This window comes from Hyperolius riggenbachi, chromosome 1, assembly GCF_040937935.1.
Source record: "Hyperolius riggenbachi isolate aHypRig1 chromosome 1, aHypRig1.pri, whole genome shotgun sequence".
In the NCBI taxonomy this organism is placed as follows: Eukaryota; Metazoa; Chordata; class Amphibia; order Anura; family Hyperoliidae; genus Hyperolius; species Hyperolius riggenbachi.
The window spans coordinates 124,480,523-124,499,181 of NC_090646.1; the positions used below are offsets into that span (position 1 = coordinate 124,480,523).

Below are 18,659 nucleotides of genomic sequence, written 5' to 3' on the forward strand. Positions count from 1 at the left end.
TTGTGGTAGTGGAAATGATCTACCACGATTCCTATGTTAAAAAGCAAACCGTAGCGATTTGAAAACCACTAGCGGTTTGCGATTCAGCAAACGCTATAGTGGAAAAGGGCCCTAATACTGTTAGCCACAAACCCTGAACAAGCATGCAGATCAGATATTTGCAGTGGTGGCGCCAGGGGGAGGTTGAAGCACCCCCTAAAATATCATTAGTACCCTAATAGCACGAGCACTGGGAGGCGGGGGGTGCTGGTGCTATCAGCATACTAATGTGAGTGGGCGAGGCTGGGGAGAGCGGCGGGACAAATTGGGCAGAGCTGCGCGGGAGGCAGGGCAGAGGGATGGGCGAAGTTGGGCAGAGCTGCAGGGGAGGTGGGGAAAGTGGCAGTCATGAAGAGAGGGAGATTGAGTGGGTTCGATACTTACGTTGCCATGATCCAAGCGCCTCATGTACTTCCTGGTTCACTTGCGTTCCATTGATGAAACGCAAGAGATCCAGGAAGTACATGGGGCTGCTAAGCTCATTTAGCCCTGCCCATGACCCGTCAATCTACACTATACCTATACTGGGGGCAACTATATCTGGCTACCTATACCAAGGGCACCTATGCCTGACTACCTAGACCTGCTAAGTTCATTTGGCCCTGCACATGACCAGTCACTACTATGCCCACATTCCAGTGCATGGGCAGTTCGGCAGCTACCCCAACCTTGGATCCAGCACCTGCATAGAAACCTCGGCATGATGGAACCACCACCATATTTGACTGTAGGTAGCAGGTGTTTTTCTTGGAATGCTGTGTTGTTTTTCCTCCATGCATAACACCCCTTGTTATGCCCAAATAACTAAATTTTAGTTTCAGCAGTCCACAGCACCTTGTTCCAAAATGAAGCTGGCTTGTCCAAATGTGCTTTAGCATACCTCAAGCGGCTCTGTTTGTGCTGTGTGCGGAGAAAAGGATTCCTCTGCATACAGCATCTCCTTGTGTAAAGTGCGCCAAATGGTTGAACGATGCACAGTGACTCCATCTGCAGCAAGATGATGTTGTAGGTCTTTGGTGCTGGTCTGTGGGTTGACTGACTGTTCTCAACATTCGTCACTTCTGTTTATCCGAGATTTTTCTTGGTCTGCCACTTCCAGCCTTAACTTGAACCGAGACTGTGGTCTTCCATTTCCTCAATATGTTCCTAACTGTGGAAACAGCTGAAATCTCTGATACAGCTTTCTGTATCCTTCCCCTAAACCATGATGGTGAACAATATATGTCTTTAGGTCATTTGAGAGTTGTTTTGAGACCCTCATGTTACTACTCTTCAGATAAATTTAAAAGAGGAGGGAAACTTACAATTGACACCCTTAAATACTCTTTCTCATAATTGGATTCACCTGTGTATGTAGGTCAGGGGTCGCTGAGCTTACCAAGCCAATTTGAGTTTCAATAATTAGTTCTAAAGGTTTTGGAATCAATAAAAATGACAAATTTATGCACTTGCCTAAATTTTATTTAAACAATTATTGCGCACTTTCTGTAAATGCAATAAACTTTTTTTTCACTTTTTTCTTCATTTCACTTCAAATATCACTGTGTGTGTCTCCTATATGTTATATTTAACTAACATTTTTTATCGTTAACTGCCTAAACCTTCGCATCCCACAGTACTATACACATTACATTTTTTGCGATTTTCATAACTAATAATATTGAGTCCCTCTGTATTTTGCGTAAATCTATCTATCTATCTATCCACATAGGTGTTGCAAGTATAACATGGGCTATAAAAACTACACTCTGTATTTCAAACTATGAAACAGAGTAAAACCAATGACCCTTTAAACTTGAACACAGTAAACCCAGCACAGGAGACTTGGGCACCCAGGTAGTGCGCCCAAGACGGAGAAGACGGGCCGGGACTTGCGCAGCAGCAGGATCAGCCATATACCGGATGTATCCTGCACCCAAGTCTCCCACGCCGATTCCTCTCATACGCCTTTAAACTTCGCTGCAGTAAAATCTTATGATGTTGTCTTTCACTGTTTTTTTGATGTATAAGCGCAGCCCCGTTTCTTTCCCCGTGCGGAGTGTGCCGCCGCCCGGGGCGCTGTTGGGAGGGGGGCGCTATAATGGAGGGGGGAGCCGGAGCCGCGGGGAGGGCAGCCCGACCTCTCCCTCCCTCTCCTCTCCCGGGCGCCCTCCGTGCTCCCCCCTCAGATGCAGAGTCCGTGAGCAGCAGGGAAGCGCTGTTTACAACTCACCGGCTGCCTGGCTCCAAGCGCTGCTCTCTCGCCGCTGGTCTCCTCTCTCTCTCTGTATACGTACTGATACACGCTGCTTCCTGTAGCCGGAAGCAGCGTGTATCAGTATGTATACAGAGAGAGGAGACCAGCGGCGAGAGAGCAGCGCTTGGAGCCAGGCAGCCGGTGAGTTGTAAACAGTGCTTCCCTGCTGCTCACGGACTCTGCATCTGAGGGGGGAGCACGGAGGGCGCCCGGGAGAGGAGAGGGAGGGAGAGGTCGGGCTACCCTCCCTGCGGCTCCCCCCTCCATTATTGGGGGCATCTACCTATCTAACCTACTCTGGGGGCACCTACCTAATCTAACCTACGCTGGGGGGCAGCTGCTAATCTAACCTACACTGGGGGGCACCTACCTAATCTAACCTACACTGGGGGGCACCTACCTAATCTAACCTACACTGGGGGGCAGCTACCTATCTAACCTATACTGGGGGCAGCTACCTAATCTAACCTACGCTGGGGGGCAGCTGCTAATCTAACCTACACTGGGGGGCACCTACCTAATCTAACCTACACTGGGGGGCAGCTACCTATCTAACCTATACTGGGGGCAGCTACCTAATCTAACCTACGCTGGGGGGCAGCTGCTAATCTAACCTACACTGGGGGGCACCTACCTAATCTAACCTACACTGGGGGGCACCTACCTAATCTAACCTACACTGGGGGGCAGCTACCTATCTAACCTATACTGGGGGCAGCTACCTTATCTAACCTACGCTGGGGGGCAGCTACCTATCTAACCTATACTGGGGGCAGCTACCTAATCTAACCTACGCTGGGGGGCAGTTACCTATCTAACCTACACTGGGGGGCACCTACCTAATCTAACCTACGCTGGGGGGCAGCTACCTATCTAACCTACACTGGGGGGCAGCTACCTATCTAACCTACACTGGGGGGCAGCTACCTAATATAACCAACACTGGGGGGGCAGCTACCTATCTAACCTACACTGGGGGGCAGCTACCTAATCTAACCTATACTGGGGGGCAGCTCCCTATCTAACCTATACTGGGGGGCACCTACCTAACCTATACTGGGGGGCACCTACCTAACCTATACTGGGGGGGCAGCTACCTTATCTAACCTATACTGGGGGGCAGCTACCTAATCTAACCTATTCTGGGGGGCACCTGTCTAATCTAGCCTATACTAGGGGGCACCTACCTAATCTAACCTATACTGAGAGGCACCTACCTATCTAACCTAGGGGGGGGGGCGCAATTTTTACACCCTCGCCCTGGGTGCATTTTAGCCTAGAAACTGCACTGTATAAGCGCTTCAGTAAATAGGACCGTTTTCTGACTAAATTGGTCGGAGAGCTCAGAGAAGCTCTTTTGCATAGATAACAAGTGAAGTATCTTAACTCTTTCTGTACTGGAAACTCATACCTTTGCTATTAAAGTTCTATTTACCCCTAAGTGCCTTAAGCTGAGACAGCTAACTGGCAAAGTACAAAGAGGAAGATGCCTTGGTGGAGGTGTATTCAGCCACACTACCCTACCCTAGGCAGGGCCGGTTCAAGTAACAATTGGGCCCTAGGGCAAAATTAGCCTGGGGGCCCCCAACAGCCACCCCCCCCCCCCCCCGACCAAAAAGCATCATTAGAGGCCCTGTGTTGCAGCCACATTTTCCTCCTGGGCCCCTAAGCTGGCTGCTGACCCTCCCCCAATCACCTCCCAACTTAACAGACTCTGCAGAGTCCCTGGGGAGCAACAGTTAAGATGGGGGAGGGACACCTTGGGGGCCCCTACAGGCTCTGGGGCCCTGGGGCAATTGCCCATTTTTCCTATGGTAGCTCCGGCCCTGACCCTAGGCAGTCAACCTTTTTAATACAAAACTCCAATGCAAAGTACAAACTGTTCCTATTTAGTAGTCATGTACATAAGACAACAACAAAAGAAAATGAAGACTAGTAATTAAATAAAAATAGGCAAAGGTACCCCCCAAAAAGTAATGTTGATGTGCAACTCTGCCTTGCCATCACTGATTAACAATCTACCATTGACGGGGCCTGTGACAATCGGGATTTTCAGAAGCTTCTGGTAATTGAAATGCTGATTTGGCATTAGAGCTGAGCACACTGTTAATGAACACAGAGCTCACTGATGTGCTTCCCTGAAAGCAAACATTGCCAGAATGGGAACTGACAGTGCAATAAATGACTGCTACACTTACCCGTGTTTTCAGAGCATCTGAACCGCACGTAAAGAGGTTTCCATTCTCCTGATAAATACCACACTAGATTGAAGACGACAAGCAAATAATGAAAAACATTATTGTAGAGTGTAATAAGATCTATCTGCAGGTATTTAACAAACTATTGACAAGGCACCAATTGGGCAAGAATAACGGGAAGACCAAATGACAATTACAATACCCCATTGTAGCTCATCCAGTAAAAACATCTCCAGTATTTGAATTAAATAGGAATCTTGGGGTAATCAAATCATTTCTTGGAGACTTATCTTGTGAGATCATCTTCTTAGCTGGTTTCTGTATAGACTATTAGTCTAATCTTATAGAACTGATATGTAATTCTCTGAGATCTAGGGGTAACTTCATAAACACTGTCATAACGCACAATTTTATGTTGGTGGGTTTCAGAAGACTGAAATAGCAGAAGCCAACATGAAGTAATAAAAAAAATATAAAAAAAAAAATCAGTATTGCCGAGCTTGGTGAGCGCATGTTTACTTCTCTCAGCTACTCAAAGTTCATTTTACACCTAGTGTTTGTCCCACGCTGATATTCACATCATGATAGAACACATAAGTCATTCTCTCTAAATGGGGGAATGACGGGTTTGGGAAAGTCACTCCTGTTTAGCTACAAGTGGCCACTATACACCAATCAGCAACATTTAACTCACTATAAGGTGAAGTGAATAATGTTGATTATCTAATTACAATGGCATAGGCGATGGCATAAGACACTGTACTGTAGACCTGAGGAAGCGGGCTAGTCCCGTTAGATGTGTCATCTTTTCCTGTACCCAATAACATTATTCTTTAAACCTTTCATTGCCAAGCACATACTAGGTATGCTGTGGCAAGTAAGTGCTTTAACTGCCAGCAACGTACCAAGTACGTTATTTAGCAGGAAACAGGGGGGGGGGGGGAGTCGACGTCATTCCTCCCTCCCTCCACGTGGGCCCCCCTCCTCTGCCTCCCTGAGTAGTTGGAGCAGCGGTTGGAGTGTAATTAACTCATCCGATCACTGGCTCCATGCCCGTGTCCCACGCCGGCAGCCGTCTTCTCTCTCTCCTCTCTACTTCCTGTATGACGCGTGATTACATACGCGTCATACAGAAATAGGGAGATGAGAGAAGAGCTTGCTGCCAAAGGGGACACCCCATGGAGCCAGCGAATGGGTGAGTTAATTACACACTGACCACTGCGCCCAAGCTCTACAACGGGCGGGGGGGGGGGGGTCACAGGAAGGGGGCACATGTGGAGGGAGGATGATTTCGGCCCCCTTCCCATAGTGGCACCTATACCTGCTACCTTTATTGGGGGCTCCTATACCTACTACCTATGCTGGGGCACCTTTAATTGGCTACCTATACTGGGAGCACCTATACCTGGCTACCTGTATTGGTGGCACCTATGACTGTCTACCTATACTGGCTGCACCTATACTGGGAGCATCTATTCCTGGCTACCTATACTGGTTGCACCTATATCTGGGTACCTGTACTGGGGCACCTATTCCAGGCTACCGATAATGGCTGCACCTATATCTGGCTACCTGTACTGGCGCACCTATTCTAGGACAGGAAAAGTGGGATACCAGTATATATCTGGTATTGTTGGATTCAGCAGAATCATGGCTTTTACAAACAGCAACATTTTTGCCAGTAAATGTAATTCTTTGAAAAAAAAAAAACAGCAGAAAAATATTTTTTCTTTTACTTTTTTTTTTTTTTTAAAAACATATTGTACTAAAAATGTTGTTATATCTCCAGAAAAAGTACACAATTTTGTTTCAGTGTTTAAACCCAATTCATTGCAGAAAAAAAAACAATATATATGTCCTATTGATTTTCGCAAACACAAAGAGAGGAATCTTGCGCTCCTGTTCCTAGGTGACCAATCAGAGATGTACTCCTCTTATGATGTCATGCACTGCGACGCTCCGTGGTAGGGTAACTTGGCAAAACAATCAAGAAGAGATGAAGCGCGCCATAGCGCATTAATCGTAAAAGGTGATTTATTGAAATATAAAAGTTATACTCACAAACACAATGTGTGTAATCGCTTGTCAGCGGACAGCCAGCCGCTTATCTCAACAGGGGAGGATGTCACGCTGTGGCCAGCAGCGCGAGTCCCGGTCGTCTGGGCTCCGTCTCGCTGTGAGGTGGGCGTGGCTGGTGTTCAGCGGGCGTGTGACGTCATGACGCGTTTTGGCGCTCTGCGCCTTCGTCAGATGGCGTCACACGCGTACAGGCATACACTTATAGCGTTGCTCTGTATGGTTACCATGGTGGCAAGGAGGAAATTTCACATAACTTTATTAAACCAACAATTGCGTGCCACCCAGTATGAACGCGGAAGTTGCATGCGTCCCAGGCGGCAATTATGTGGATATTATTACGGAAACATACTTAGGAGAACAGTTCTATATAGCTCACCAATTTCCATATATAAAAAAAGGCAGCATGTGCATTAAACTGCATGTGCAATTAACTTCCGCGTTCATACTGGGTGGCACGCAATTGTTGGTTTAATAAAGTTATGTGAAATGTCCTCCTTGCCACCATGGCAACCATACAGAGCAACACTGTAAGTGTATGCCTGTACGCGTGTGACGCCATCTGACGAAGGCGCAGAGTGCTGAAACACGTCATGACGTCACACGCCCGCTGAACACCAGCCACGCCCACCTCACAGCGAGACGGAGCCCAGACGACCGGGACTCGACATCCTCCCCTGTTGAGATAAGCGGCTGGCTGTCCGCTGACAAGCGATTACACACATTGTGTTTGTGAGTATAACTTTTATATTTCAATAAATCACCTTTTACGATTAATGCGCTATGGCGCGCTCCATCTCTTCTTGATTATATGTCCTATTGAGGCTACTTTCACATTGGGACGATGCGGTTTGATGCAACGTTAAAGTCACACCGCAAGCTTTCAACGCAACGTCCCAAAAAAGTTGCAACGTAACTTTAAAGAGACTCTGAAGCGAGAATAAATCTCGCTTCAGAGCTCATAGTTAGCAGGGGCATGTGTGCGGCTAAACGGGGGTCCCTTCACCCCCAAACCCACCCCCGCAAACCTTGGTCGTCTTCTTGGTCGCAGATTTTCTCTTCCTGGAGGCAGGGCTAACGGCTGCAGCCCTGCCTCCAGTCGCGTCTATCAGCGGCGCATCGCCGCCTCTCCCCCGCCCCTCTCAGTGAAGGAAGACTGAGAGGGGCGGGGGAGAGGCGGAGATACACGCTGACAGACGCGTGTGGGGCAGGGCTGCGGCGGTAAGCCCTGCCCCAATGCGGAAGTGCTCCACGTCTGTACGGAGGGGATTTGGGGGTGAAGGGACCCCCGTTAAGCCGCGGGATAGCGGCGTTTTAGCAGGGGCACACGTGCCCCTGCTATCTATGAGGTCTGAAGCGAGATTTATTCTCGCTTCAGACTTTCTTTAATGCCCTGTTATCGTCGCATACAAGCAATGAAAAGTATGCTTCCACGTTACTACTGAGCATGTGCAAACAGTCCAACGTAGCTAATAATGTGTCTAACGCACAGCATGCTGCACTTTCTAATAATGCTACACTTTACACACAAACGCAATGTGAGCACTGTGAATGTTGCACAGACTTAGTGTTGCTGTGCGTTAGTCCACATTAAAACATTTTCTAATGTGCGACTTTAACATCACACTGTGAAAGAGCCCTTAATGTAGGTTTTCTTGTCAAAAATCCTAAGTACCGTATATACTCGCAAGCAAGCCGAATTTTTGACCCCCCAAAAGTGGGCCAAAAGTTGGGGGGTCGGCTTGCTTGCGAGTCATGTTTGCTCCTTATACCCCCCCCCCCCCCCCTCCGCCGCCGCCGCTGCTATTAGCTTACCCGGCGGCTTCCCATATCCGTCCCTCCGTCTCCTGCACTGGCTTGTAAATAGTTCGCAGCAGCTCGCCCCACGGCGGCTGCTGTGTGATGACGGAGGAAGCGGTAGGCAGAGCGGTTCCCATAGCAACGGCGATACACATCGCCCGTACAGGAAGCCGCTCTGCCTACAGCTTCCTCCGTCATCACACAGCAGCCGCCGTGGGGCGAGCTGCTGCGAACTATTTACAAGCCACAGTGCAGGAGACGGAGGGAGGGATATGGGAAGCCGCCGGGTAAGCTAATAATAGCAGCAGCAGCAGCGGCGGGGGGGTCGGGACACTATCTACCTATACTGAGCACTATACTAGCTATACTGGGCACTATCTACTTACATTGGGGCACTATACTAGCTATACCGGGGCATTATAATAGCTATACTGGGGCACTATTCTAGCTATACTGGGCCCTATACTAGCTATACTGAACACTATACTGGCTATACTGAACACTATACTAGCTATACTGAACACTATGCTAGCTATACTGAGCACTATGCTAGCTATACTGGGGGCACTATACTAGCTATACTGGGGCACTTTACTAGCTATACTGAGCACTATACTAGCTATACTGGGCACTATCTACTTACATTGGGGCACTATACTAGCTATACCGGGGCATTATAATAGCTATACTGGGGCATTATAATAGCTATACTGGGGCACTATTCTAGCTATACTGGGCCCTATACTAGCTATACTGAACACTATACTGGCTATACTGAACACTATACTAGCTATACTGAACACTATACTAGCTATACTGAACACTATGCTAGCTATACTGAGCACTATGCTAGCTATACTGGGGGCACTATACTAGCTATACTGGGGCACTTTACTAGCTATACTGTGGCACTTTACTAGCTATACTGTGGCACTTTACTAGCTATACTGAGCACTATACTAGCTATACTGAGCACTACCTACCTATACTGAGCACTATACTAGGGCACTATACTAACTATACTGGGCACTATACTAGCTATACTGAGCACTATACTAGCTATACTGGGCACTTTACTAGCTATACAGGGCACTACCTACCCATAATGGACACTATACTAGCTATACTGGGACACACATGAGGGAATCACACGGCCAGCATTTCCTACCCCCGGCTTACATGAGGGTCAATCATTTTTTCCTGTTTTTTCAGTTAAAAGTGGGGGGGTCGGCTTATATGCGGGTCGGCTTGCTTGCGAGTATATACGGTAAACCTAATGAGTACAAAATGTCTACAAACTGCTTGGCAGTAGATGTTAGCATTTGGGACAAATCAGCTGGCAGGGAAAGGGTTCAGGCCTGGAACCCACTGAAAACAGCAAACGCAAAACGCTACCGCTAGAGTTTTGTCTGAGCGGTTTGCAAGCGGATTCATGCGCGTTTGCGGTCGCGTTTTGCAACATTGTATTTTTTTGCTCAGCGGTTGTGTAGTGTTTTGCGTTTTTATCCTGATTGGTCCTGTGAATTATTTTTAATTTTGTTACAGTGTGCTGAACCGCAAAACGCTAGCAAAACCGCTCAGTTTAAAGGGGAACTGAAGAGAAAGGTATATGGAGGCTGTCATGTTTATTTCCTTTTAGACAATACCAGTTGCCTGGCAGCCCTGCTGATCCTCTGCCTCTAATACTATTAGCCATAGCCCCTGAACAAGCATGCAGCAGGTCAGGTGTTTCAGTGGTTCAGACTTATAAGTCTGATCTGACAAGACTAGCTGCATGCTTGTTTCTGGTTTTAGATACTACTGCAGAGAAATAGACCAGCAGGGCTGCCCGGCAACTGGTATTGTCTAAAAGGAAATAAACATGACAGCCTCCATATACCTCTCTCTTCTGTTCCCCTTTAAGTTTTGCTGAGCGTTTCTGCTAGCGTTTCAATACTTTACATTGAAGCGCTACGCTCCCAAAATGCTGCATGTCCTGCGTTTGCGTTTCTGGGAAACGCAAACGCTCCTGTGGAAGTTGCCCCATCCATTAACATCAGCTGAGCGTTTTGGCAAAACGCTAGCGCATCGCAGCGCTGCCGAAATGCACAAAAAAACGCTCTTGTGGGTTCCAGCCCTTAAAGTGGACCTGACCTCTTGCACAGGACAGAAGGAAAACATATAGAAATGCACCGTGTATGTATTTAGAGTTTAGCCTATTTTTCCCTCATCTATGACTAATCACTACCATTATTTGATCTCTCAACTGTGTCAGAGCAGCTAATTTGTAAACCTAGGATGTTAACACACTGCAGATTTATTACAGGATTTGTATCAGCTGCATGGCTTGGCTAGAGAGATTCAGGTGCTTTCTTGCATTACAGCAAGTGGCACCATTGTGTCTCGCAGACACATGCCAGGCAGCACAGTGGAAACACAGCCTCAAACATATTGCCAACATCATGTTTACTCCAGTTAGGTCTCGGCTATCAGAGGTCCTGCTAGCGTCTGTGTCAATTTCTCTTGCAGATGTTCCTGCTCAATCTGTATATTTTTAGAGTTGGATGTCAGGTTTTTTTTTTTTGGGTTTTTTTTATAAATACGATGCATTGACTTTATTCTAAGCTTAGTTTAATTAGACCTGCACTGTTCCCTCCCCGTCTGCATAAACTGATCTGCATACTTGTTTTGGGCAAGTATCACAGAATCAGGACAGCCAGGCAATATGCTTGGTTTAAAATAAATGAACACGGTAGCCTGCATATACCTCTCGCTACAGGGTCACTTAAAAAAAAGAAGATAATTCACTTGGCTCTGCAGAATGGGCATTACTGACTATTCCACAGGTGCAGGGTACCTGAACTGACAAGTGACATGGTGGTTGATTCACAAGACCCTGGTGAAACTGTTGTGCGCACACATAACTTGCTGTATGCACACACAAAAAAGGTTGCGTTATGTGTGCTGTGTGCCCATGCCAATATTGATTACATGAATCAAACCCATGATAGAGTAGACGTGTAAACTGTGTTCCTTTATTTCTTTTTCACTGTAAGAGTTAAAATTCCATGGCTCTGTATGACAGTTTCTCTCTAGTCTAGTGGCACTTTAGTTGGACTGTGGTGTAACATAACTTACTGACAACTAATGACAGGCTATAAAACTCTTGCATTGCAGAGAGACAATTCTGAACAAGGGGGAAGAGACAAAAAGGGCCAATAGTTCAAGATGATGGTTATAAAATTTCTACAACTGTCATCAATCAGCTGATACAATAGCATATGTATCTTATGTGTTTAAACACAATATAAGACTCAGAATAATATTAAGGAATAGTACTATAAGATGCTTATCTCATCAGTTCAGGTATGCTTTGAATCTACAATATATATATTATATATATAAAACTGTTCAATAAAATAGGCTTATGATACACTGTTCATTCTTATTGCATATAGACATGCAAAAGTAAAATAATGCACACATGCAGCCACAAGAATTAGATTGCTTGGTTACTAAAGCGCCCTTTTACACCACCCACGTTGCGATCATGTTTTCAGATCGACAGCATTGTCGCCGAGGGCACTTTGATTAACATGGAAATCGCTGGACCTTTTTATTCACCATTGTGCTTCAATTTTTGGGCAATCACAAACACATGATGCATTGTTCCTGCCTTTGCGATTGATGTATAATTAGATTTACTAAAAAAAAAATCTTTAAGAAACTAGACAAGTATGGAATTACTAAAAACTGACATTCTGTTCCATAATATTGGACACAGCAGTATAGCTGCAAAGAAAAGACTGTTTAAAAAAAATTACCCAAAAAGGTTAATGCAAAACAGAAATTTGGCTTTTTAATACAGAAGGTGCTTGCGATTATTCAGGTTGGAGCAAGCATTTGAGGTCTCCCACAATGCATCATTACTGAATACGTAAATTGTCAGTTTGTTGACCATGAAGGCTAAGCACACCTCCAGAACCACTGAAATGCAATGATGTGTCAGCTTGCTAATTGTTCAGAGGCACACTAATCCAACATGCATACAGACTGTTTCAGACTGGCTCTGTTCAATCAACACGCTGTCACAGTATTCCATTCCAGCGGTTCCAGAGGTGTGTTTTGGATTTCAGGGACCATTTGCATATTCAGCAGTGATGCATTCTGGGAGACCTCAAATGCTCACTCCAACCTGAATAATTACAAACACCTTCTGTTTTAGGCTTCTTTTTCATGGACTGTTGATAGGCAGTTAAATGCCTCTCAAACTCTCACATCTTCTTGCTGCTGTCTGGAAACTGTACACGAATGCCTGTTAACTGCTCACTGCTGTCTGGCAACTGCTTGCTGAGCATACAGTTCAACTGTTCGTGGAAAAAAGGCCTTAAACTGTCGAGAAAATCTTAAAATTTAAAACACAAAAATAAGTAGTACATTTCTTCCAGAGTAAAATAAGCCATACATTACTTTTCTCCTATGTTGCTGTCACTTACAGTAGGTAGTAGAAATAGGACATTACCGGTTTTTGGGTTGGTACATCTCTTCATGGGGGATTCTCAGCATGGCCTTTATGCTTTATAAAGACACTCCCTGAAAAAGAATTATGCAAAGATGCTGGCCAGCATCCCTGCATGCTTTTTTGGCAGTTGAACAGAGCAACTGCCATTCACTTAGTGCTTTTAAAAATAAAGAAAACACTGAGAACCCCCTCCCCCCATGAGAAGATGGGCTAGTCCAAAATCTGTTGGTAATGTCAGATTTCTACTACTTACTGTAAGTCACAGCAACCTAGGAGAAAAGTAATTTATGGCTCATTTTACTCTGGAAGACATGTACTTCTTATTTGTATGTTCACATGTATTTTAAATTTTAAGATTTTTGTGACAGAAGTCCTTTAAGAAGGCAAATTTCTGTTTTGCATAGAGTTTTGGTAAGAGGGGTTTTTGGTCCTTTTTAGCCCCTTACACACTCCTAGCAGTTCTGGGTTACCATATGCTTCCTGTGGCATCTGTAAATCAAAATGGTTAATGATATTTCATTCAGAGACTGTGCTGGCTGGAAGCTGTGCTGCTCTTAGCTCTCCCTCCTGTGCAGAAGACTGTCCCACTAATGATACAATCTTGATTTTATATAATAGTATAGATTACCTAAAGTATACAAAGTGTATTCATTTTATTACATGGATTTGGTAAAATTGTACAATCAAGATTGTATCATTAGTGGGCACCTTTACAAAGCAAACTAAGCAGAGATAAAGAGAAACCGTGACCAAGAATTGAACTTCATCCCAATCAGTAGCTGATACCCCCTTTTACATGAGAAATCTATTCCTTTTCACAAACAGATCATCAGAGGGCTCTGTATGACTGATATTGTAGTGAAACCCCTCCCACAAGAAACTCTGAGGACCATGGTACTCCTGGGAGTTTCCTGTCTGTGAACCTTGTTGCATTGTGGGAAATAGCTGTTTACAGCTGTTTCCAACTGCCAAAACAGCAAGCAGCAGCTACATCACCTGCCAGCAGTAAAAATGTCCCCATGTGATAAATGTCAGAATGTAAATCGGGGAAAGGAAAGATTTTACAATGGGCAAACACTGACTAAATCATTTATACATAATTATTGTAAAAATTAAGCACTTTTGTTCATTACGTTATTTTCACTGGAGTTCCTATTAAGGTCTGTACACACACCTGACTCAGGTTGGCAGAGACAGCCAATAAACGCTTCAGACGATATTCAGGCGTGTGCACAGAGGTGCCCGATCCTGCGCAAGTGATTCGCATGGAGGATTGACTTACCCTCAGCAACGGCCACCTTAACTGTTTGGGTACGCTCCATCAACCACTACGTGACGTCACACATGTGTAGCTCCATCCCCCACCCCCTTCCACATAACAATACAGCGCATCGTCAGCTACACAGCTGACACCTGTCTGTACAGCTGAGCCCAGTGATATCGCCAAAGGGGATCGGGTTCTGATGCCCGACAGGTGACATCAGTAGCATGGATGACTGATATGGATGCATTGATTCCTTGCAGTAGACTGCTTTTTTTTTCCCTGTACAGCTGACCAGAATGTGAGGTATATATGCGATGCACGTTCATTCTAATACAAGGGGATGTGAAGCGAGACTGATCACGTCAGGCAGAAGTCGCTTACAGAGTACAAGACCAGCACTCTCTGAAGATATTTTATTTACTGCCTATGCGCTGCATTTTAAGCATACCCACATCTACTTAGGGATCAGAATAGACTCCCCGGCCCCTCTGTTAATCTCTAGCCGTCTTGATATGCCCAGTCTCCATTAAATTGAAAGGATGACTCCTAAAGAAAGCCGAGCTGTGACCTGGACAAGGACGTCTGCGGGTCCTTACAGCGCATGCGCAGGCTCTGTCTCTTCTAATATCTTCCTCCCCTCTGCCGCACTATATAGTTCCGTGCAAGGAACTATATTGCCATAGCGCTTTAAAAAAGCGCTAGCGCTTTGGCGGATGGGAATCACCCGCTAATCGCCCCAAGTGAGAACGAGCCCTAAAAAAAAGCACTGATCGTGGTCCTCAGAAATCACAAGATTGTACAGTAAACATGCCTCACATGGATATAAGGTAAAAAGCCATTTTTAATCTGGCTTTAGATTCTCTTTAAATATGCATTTGAAGGGGGTATACTACGAACATTTTTTTAAATTATAAGCTTGTAAATAGTGATGGACGCAAAACGGAAACTATGCACCTTTATTTCCAAATAAAATATTGGCACCATACATTGTGATAGGGACATAATTTAAATGTTAAAATAACCGAGACAAGTGGGCAAACAAAATACATAGGTTTTAATTATGGTAGCGGGGAATATTTTAAAGCTATAGTGGCCGAAAACTGAGAAATAATGAATTTTTTCCATTTTTTTCTTATTAACCCGGTAAAATGCATTTATAAAAAAATAATTCTTAGCAAAATGTACCACCCAAAAAAAGCCAAATTAGTGTCGGAAAAAACAAGATATAGATCAATAAATTGTGATAAGTAGTGATAAAGTTATTAGCGAATGAATGGGAGGTGAAAATTGCTCTGATGCATAAGGTGAAAAATCCCATAAGGCAGAAATTGTTAAAGAACATAATTATTATAAGCATACCTCAATGGCATTTATTTTTAATTCTCTGGCTTGCATTCCAATTTACTGCAGCTTGGGAATAGGCCAATCAAAATCGACAGGAACTTCATTTGTTTGGCCCAGTTCCAAGCTGCATATAAAAAACGTATTCCACTTGCATGCAAGCTGGAATTCTTAGTGTGACCGTCTCCACCTATGACATCCCCTCACTGCAGATGTGTGAAGATCTCTGGACATGCCTTGGTACATTAGTGCCCACTGTGTCCCCACAACATGATTACCCCAACTTCCGGTCCACAAGCAGGACCACACAGGCCTCTGCACTGAATGACATGTTCCATTCTGTCACATTAATCACCATTGTCAAAGCTACAAGCCTCATCTGTCTGCTAACAGAGTGAAGAGCAACTTAGTTGTATATTAACAAGTCAAAAATAAATGCCAGAATGATTATGTGTAGAAAGGTCCCATTGTAAATATCTTCCACATTAATCATTTGTTAATGATTCACACAAAGTATGGCCTTAGGATACTGAAACTGACAAGCGCATACAGAGCAAGCAGCACAGGAAACTCCATGAAATATGGGCAATACAGGAAACAAGAAACCAGGCAATAAAAACACAATTGTGTATCAAGTGAATACAATCAGATATCATATTGGGATTGTAAAGCAGATATAAATTCATTTGGTTTTTGTCAATATTTTGATTAAAACCATTAAAGTGAAACTGCAAACCATTTTTAACTTTGGATGGTGTAGGAATAGGTAAGAGTTCTTTAACCCTCCTGGCGGTATGAAAAATTCCGCCAGGAGGCAGCGCAGCAGTTTTTTTTTTTTTTTTAAATCATGTAGCGAGTCCAGGGCTCGCTACATGATAGCCGCTGCTCAGCGGCATCCCCCCGCCCGCTTCGATCGCCTTCGGCGATCTCCGATCAGGAAATCCTGTTCAAAGAACGGGATTTCCTGGAGAGCTTCCCCCGTCGCCATGGCAACGGGGCGGGATGACGTTGTGACGTCATTGGGAGTCCCGATCCACCCCTCGGCGCTGCCTGGCACTGATTGGCCAGGCAGCGCACGGGGTCTGGGGGGGCGCGCCGCGACGGATAGCGGCGATCGAGCATGGGGCGGCGGTTACCACCAGGAAGGTTAAGGTCAGCACGGGCAGCACGGTGGCGTAGTGGTTAGTTCTCTCGCCTTGCAGCGCTGGGTCCCTGGTTCGAATCCCAGCCAGGGCACTATCTGCAAAGAGTTTGTATGTTCTCTCCGTGTCTGCGTGGGTTTCCTCCGGGCACTCCGGTTTCCTCCCACATTCCAAAAAACATACAGATAAGTTAATTGGCTCCCCCTAAAATTGGCCCTAGACTACAGTACTTACACTACATAATATAGACATATGGCAATGGTAGGGATTAGATTGTGAGCTCCTTTGAGGGACAGTTAGTGACAAGACAATATATATATATATATACACTGTACAGCGCTGCGTAATATGTCGTCGCTATATAAATACTAAATAATAATAATAATTTAACCAGTTCGCATTCAGTCGTTTTTCGCTTCATGCATCCGAACAATGTTCACCTCCCATTCATTAGCCTATAACTTTATTACTACTTATCACAATGAACTGATCTATATCTTGTTTTTTCCGCCACCAATTAGGCTTTCTTTGGGGGGTACATTTTACTAAGAGCCACTTTACTGTAAATGCATTTTAAAAGGAAGAATAAGAAGAAAACGGAAACAAATCATTATTTCTCACTTTTCGGCAATTATAGTTTTAAAATAATACATGCCTCCATAATTAAAACCCACGTATTGTATATGCCCATTTCTCCTGGTTATTACACCATTTAAATTATGTCCCTATCACAATGTATGGCGACAATATTTTATTTGGAAATAAAAGTGCATTTTTTCCGTTTTGCATTCATCACTATTTACAAGCTTATAATAAAAAAAAAAAAGAAATATTTCATCTTTACATAGATATTTAAAAAGTTTAGACCCTTAGGTAAATATTTGTTTTTTGTTTTTTTTTTTTATTGTAATGTTTTTGTTTTTTTTTAATTAAACATTTTATGTGGGTATTTTTGGGAGGGTGGGATTGAAATTGTATTTTTTTTGTAAATATATGTGTATTTTTATTTTTATTTAACATTTAGATGTAGTTTACTTTTTGGCCACAAGATGGCAGCCATGAGTTGTTTACAGTGACGTCACTCTAAGCGTACCACGTACGCTTAGAGCGACATAGGAAGCAGAAAAAGCGTAGCTTCCGAGAGAAGCTGTCGCTTTTTCTGCGGGGGAGAGGAATCAGTGATCGGGCACCGTTGCCCGATTCACTGATTCACTGGCTAACAAACCGCCGGCCGGGAGCGCGCGTGCACGCGCGCGATCGGCCGCGTGGACGCGCAGGAGCGCACATGGCTTCCTGGACGTGAGTTTCACGTCCAGGAATGGCAAATAGTTAAAAAAGGTTATTATAATTGTCTGTATTCCCTGTAAAGAAAGTTCCTTTATTGATTTAGAGGACTTCCTTAGAGAGTGAGGTAAACTCTCTATCCAACCTGGACTAAAAAAGCAAGAAAAATTTTGGTAGAGATTGAGGATTACAGGTTTTCTTTTTTTCCTTAGGTTTTACTGCTTCCAACCATTTCCAGTACTATCAAAAGAGACCACATCCACAGTGGTGCGGTGTAATGGCCGCTTTGTAAGTGCTGGTGCACACCAAAAACCTTTTTAAAAACGCTTGCGTGGGGAAAACCGCTTGGCTAATGAAAATTGCGGTTTTCTGAGGCGATTCTGCCTCAATGTTAAGCATAGGAAAGTGAAACGCTCTGAAAAACGCTACATCAGTGCAGTTTTCCAAGCATTTTGTTACAGAAGCTGTTCAGTTACAGCTGTACTGTAACAAAATATAAAAAACGCTACACAAAAACGCTCCAAAAACCGCTAGGCATGTTTAGAAAATCGCTCTGAACATGCCTAGAACCGCTCAGAAAAACTGAGCACTAAAAAGGCTTGGTCTAACAGTTTCACAGCATCAGAACTTTGTTTTTCTTACCCAAGCCTCATTTTTAGCTGCACAGAAGAAAACTGCCTGGCATTTTTCCCCTGATGCTGTGCAAAGCATGATGCGATTTTTGATGTGGTTATTGTTCTGCGGTTTTAGTGCTTTTTTTTTATTTTTAATTTGGGAT

At 44.5% G+C, this 18,659-nt stretch overlaps 1 long non-coding RNA gene across 3 annotated transcripts in view; it reads right to left on the minus strand.

Annotated features, from left to right (window-relative positions):
* The window catches only part of LOC137546123 (uncharacterized), a 125,062-nt gene that overhangs the window by 75,519 nt on the left and 30,884 nt on the right, over nt 1-18,659 (minus strand). For all 3 annotated transcript variants that reach the window (XR_011026182.1, XR_011026181.1, XR_011026180.1), the window contains exon 2: nt 4,474-4,536. This is a non-coding gene — a long non-coding RNA (uncharacterized lncRNA). The remainder of the gene's footprint in view (nt 1-4,473; nt 4,537-18,659) is intronic.